The following is a 5,860-nucleotide window of genomic DNA, read 5'->3' on the forward strand; positions in this document are numbered from 1 at the left end:
TTTTGAATTAATTTCAAACAATGTATTAAAGTGGAATGGCTATCACACAGCAACTATTAAAACATGAAATATCAAAATTCAAAGATTCAGCTGCATCAAACAAACACATTCAAACGTCAAGTAACATTCTGTTTGAAAACTCTCATTATTCACTTCGATACCCAGTCTGCTTGAAATGTCGTGAACTAACTAAAGGTATCTTTGCATATGACTGTTCCAAATTTATTACACTAGCTCGAGTGAAACAAACTAGTTTTTAACAGTTATTAATGTATGCGCTGTTTATCTGTTGGTTACCTATAAACATGCATAGCTTGTAAAATAATAAGCCAGTTAAAATAGAGGTTGGTGGATTCTTTACATAAACCTGTCTACATTGTCCATTGACTTATCTGTGGAACCACGGATTAAGAGTAGGCAATAAATTAAATTTAACCACAGATTAAATTAAAGGAATAGGTCTACTCTTTTAATTTATAGTGGGAAGTATCAACGCTGCAGGGGGTGAGCCGGTAAGCTTAAGCATAAGTGTAATGCTAAATCAAAGAGATGGCACTGGAACCATGATATAAGTGCCATGGATCAGTCCTTCGTGCTAAAGCCATCAGTCACCGAGACAAACACAAATTAATTGACAAATAAGGTTCGCAGACTATAATAATTATTTGATTATAATTATAATTTAATTATTTATAATTTAATTTATTTATTTATTTTATTTATTTATTTAATTTAATTATAATTTAATTATAATAAATAATTATTATTTAATCAGTTAATTATTTTCATAATGCGTTCCCTCCCACGGTATTGGTTTGTACAATACACCCATTTAAAGGCCTGTATGTGTTTACCAATTAGGCTTCAGATATTTGAGAACTCTTATATTAAATGTAACCTTTCTAACGTGTTGAGACATGTTCCTCAGCATATCGGTCATGGTTTTAAATACTTCCTATGTTAGATATCTCTTCGTAACTGTTTTAGCGTTCGATAGAGGAAAGAATAATTCTGGTAGAATACATTTTTTTGTGTTGTTGCAATACATTTGAGCTTCAATTCGGGAATAGGAAAAATATTCCAAAATAACTAACTATGTTTTTGACAAGGATTGTTTGTTTGGTCTGTGAATTTTGACGTCTGTTATCCCATTACTGGTATTCAAATATGTATATATTTATACTCTCAAAGCGAAGAAAATCTGTTCATTTCTTGAACGGTAAATATAATATAACTAAACTAACTTAATGTTTAACCAACTAAAAATACTGCGAGAAGTTTAAATCGATGTCTCTAACGAAGAAGTGACGGGAACATCTGTTACATGCAACAAAACCTCGCAGGCAGAAAACTTTAGTCGAAAACATCACGTGATACCGACATGGGCGTACAACTTGGGGAAAACAATGTTGCTTTCATAATATCAACTATTTATGACTTTAAAATCAATGAGGAGTTTAGTTTGTTTTGTAATTTATTTTGGTCATGGATAATAAAAGAATACGACACTTTTACAGAGAATTTGATGAATTTATAATGGTTTGAAAGCCGCTGGTATATTGAAATTTGCATACGTTTTCTATTAAAATGCTTTTTACATAATATATTGAAATAAAGCAAATGCCATATATTGAATGAATATGATTCGAATTATCCATAACAATATGGAACAAAGCAATCCACATAATAATATGATTTGAATTATCAGAGGTAATCACAATATGTAAAAGTAAGACACAGTTTTCGTAATGTAAGTTTATATTTATTGTTATCTTTCCCCCTTAACTGGGTTAATGCACGTCACAGCTGTTAGTGATAATACATTATTACGCATATATTTATCATGAATTTAATTGATCTTTACAATTAAACTCCTCTAGTTTCTTCGTATAAATCATTTATATGTCCACGTATTAAAATAATTGATTTTTTTTTTCAAAACTTCTATGCACTGTGTTCAATACTTGTTTGTCTACAAATGTTCTAAACCTTCATTAGTACTTTGATTACAAATTATATTTTCTAGTATCTACCACCTATAGCTGTGGTATGTGGTAAATGTTTGAATACATAACACATTAGTTAGCCATTAAAGGCTATACAAATGCCGTTACTCAATTGTAATGTATTCTTGTGTGATGTTGGTAGACCTGAGAAAGTAACGCTTTAAAGAAACACGCTCTTACACGTCCATCAATCATTCAGCTAATGTCTGCCACTGACCTCAGGAATACATGAAATACATTTGCTATTTTCTGAGATGTTGTAAAAGGAGATATTGAAACTTATTTTTTTGATAGTAAAGGGGATGAGTTCTGTTTATTAGTTATAACCATGTTGACGTACACTTAGTAATAACGTACAATAATCTAGATACAGATAGATTTTTAAACAAGTTTAACAATGAATGTTGAATTTATGTAAACTAGTCTTTATATACATCCAAATTTTTTATTAAAAAAAATATATATATATTTCCAATTTTTATGATAGATGATACTAATTAGAATTCAGTTTGAAGCTCAGATTTCAAGTTGTAAACTAATTTCAAGTATATGACAAAACAGCTGACTACTGACTTACTTATTGGCTACAAACCCAAAATGAGGTTTTTACAACTATTTAAAGGTTGATATTGGATACGTTCTAATAAAACAAATACCGTAGACTTAAAAACTTCATAATAAAACTACTCCTTAATCCACCACTCGATAATTCGTGATTAAATTACTCAATTATGAAGATGATAAAGATGGAGGTTGTTTTTGGAAATTTTGCCAAAGATTGTTATGGAAAACAGAATCCAGTGATTACAGCTGTCGAAGTTATCTGAGGCGAACTCTAAGACAGGGAGTTTTGAAGAGCTTAAGTTTAGTTTCGAGAAGTCTGTCGGGTTAATCAAACATTGTAAGCTGGGCTGGTTTTGAACCGTGTCAGATTCTTGCGTTCGATCATTGTGGTTAGATAACCAAAGACCGTTTTACAAAAGATTCTTATGAGACAGAAATATTGTGGAAATTCCTGAAATATGATTTTTCCACTTTGAAATGACTGATAGAAAAATATATTATCAGAAACCCTTAACTTCCTTAATGAGTTTATCCATATTTTACATTTTTACCAATATGGAAAGGGATTTGGTACGTGCAAGTGTTTTATGTCAACAACAAGTTAAGATTCAAAAATAAATTCCTCAAAGATTCTTGTGATGTTAATCTGTTTTAACAAAGGAAAAGTGAAAAAAATCACCTGAAAGAAGGCCACATAAAATCATCACAAAGGAAGGAAACAAATATTACCACAAAGGTAACACTAAGTTATAATAGGACAATCATTATGGATTCTCGAAATTATTGCTGTACATTTAATTTGGTCCACTACAAGTTCCACATTAACATTGTTAACATTGTAGTTATCTGTACAATAGAAACCTTACTAAAATAAGTATTTATTTAATTTTTGGTAGCTGAAATAGCTAGTGGCTGCTATGAACAGGTTTTTATATTGTAGGATCGTAACGAAATCCAATCTTATCTCAAGTTGAAGTTATAATAAACAATTTAGGATTATAAAGTAAACAATACGGTGAAATGCCAGGGAGTCATAACATATACTTTTTAGACACAAATGGGATCACTTAATCAACTTCTTTTTTCGTTATTTTCTCTGGGGGCCAATAACCTGTTTTAATGGTAAATGATATCTTTTATGAAAACCAACGAGCCTCTAGACGAAGAACTTATCTAATTGGAGAGGTGACACATTTTTGAACTTCAGGAACATAATTATCAGTCATATATAAAATTATGAACTCGTCCACAAATGAAATATGCTTAACGCAACACTGTTTGTGTAAAAAATGTTTTTTTATTTCAAAATAATTACAATCAATTCGCAAAAATATCGTAATATTTGAATCCAGATATTTAAGGTTGAAAGTAAAAACAACGCTATGTTTTAATTCCTTAAAACATTAAAAACAGTTTAATAGTTATATTCATTTGTTAAAATTGCAATTACAGTTTTGGAAAAAAATGTTTTAAATCATTCTTTCTAGGGATAAAATAGTGCGAGTAGGGTTTGAACATTTTATTGATACAACGGAATATTTAGACGATGATTAAGGCCATCGTACTGAAATATTCGCCACAAAGGGTTTAAAACGCATGTGCTTCTACAACTGATTGGTTCTTCTCTTTTATTGCAGTGTTTTATATCCTGATCGTGTTTGTTGTTTCGAAAGGTTTATTGTCGATAGTAAGCTGTCAGTAGATGATTTACGTAACATTTATGGAATTTGTATATGTGATGAAAGCAGTTTTGAATGAAACTAACAACATAAGGACAACTATAGGACTTAATAAATGTTTAAAGGAGTATTTTAGGCTGTAAAAATGAAAAGTAAACATTTGGCCTAATATCAGACGCCACATTAAATGTCTATTATTGCGGCTTTTTTTATCATGGTTGAATGCATTTTCGCCAATACCAATATACATAGAGTGATAAGTACGGCCTTAATTTGATTTACTAAACAATACAAAGGATAATAATTGATATTCAAAATACTATTTGAATGTGCCTAATTTTACGAAGGTTCTTTGTTTGTTATTACATAAAACAAAACACTGAGAAATTAACGAGGAAACAATATTTTGCTAACAGGAAGAAGAAAATGAATATTTTTAGGTGAACATCTCCTGAACTCGTTCATCATTCATTCAGCTTAAGCCTGCTCTTAACTGTTTATTTATAGATGGAAACCCCGAACGGAAAAATATAAAATTCTCATAACTCGATGTACGTTATGTAAGTTTTAAATAGCTAATGCTAATATATTTTTCTAATAACTGATTAAAAATCCAAAACTAGTAAAATAACATCAAAATAAAAGAATGTTAAGTTAGTAAGATTTAGGTTTGATATTTTGTAAATACTTAAGGTTTTCTTATTAGTATACAGGGTGAGTCTTCTAAGCTGTCCTAAACAGATTACAGACGAATGGCTTGACATACAGAGATGAAATAAAACTTTTCCCCACTAATTCATACCCAAGGAACAACGTAAAAATGTTTTTACAATTTTTAAAATACAGGGTGTTCAAGAAACTGGGGGTCATGGGTTCGAATCTCAGAGTTTCCAAAAGTAAACATATGTCATGTTATGCATAATTTTAAAGCTCTACACTGGACAAACAATTTAGTGAAAACAGAACTCATTTATCTTTGTCCGTTTCAAAGTGGTGGCCATTTTTATAGAAAATATTGATACTTACAGAATACCCTGCATCTTGAAAACCACTAAAAATAAATTATTTTTAAAATATAAAACCCATGTTAAACGTGCAGTACTGAAGATGCAGATACACTATTCCCATGGTACTGCGCGTTTATCATGAGTTTTATATGGGCAATTGGAGTTTTTGGTTAATTACTATAAAACGACCAAAGATAGACGGTAGGTTTAAATTTAAAAGTTGTTTGTTTTTACAAGACCTTCAAAATGATACATAATTTTACATATGTTGCCATTTAAACATTTTCATTTACAAGGCTACCAACTTACAAAAAAATTAAATCATAGAAAAAATATTTAGTTTTTAAAATGTTGACTTGATGCTGCTTAGCTAAATATCCTGAGGCCTATATTTATAAAGCGTAGAACTTATTTAGATTAATTTAATACGTAACTATCCATCAGAGAGATAGGCATATTCAACATCCCGTATTCGAATCCTTACACATTGGTTTACCACAAGATGGACGCAAGACCTTGTTGTGAGTTCCAAAGCAACAATTTTAAGATTCACGTCACGTAGGTTCGACTCCCACAACATCCCCCGCTTCATCTTTATTTAGTT

This window comes from Macrosteles quadrilineatus, unplaced genomic scaffold (assembly GCF_028750875.1).
Source record: "Macrosteles quadrilineatus isolate MER2022 unplaced genomic scaffold, UCM_ALF_1.0 Scaffold_3__2_contigs__length_128488019, whole genome shotgun sequence".
Taxonomy (NCBI): Eukaryota; Metazoa; Arthropoda; class Insecta; order Hemiptera; family Cicadellidae; genus Macrosteles; species Macrosteles quadrilineatus.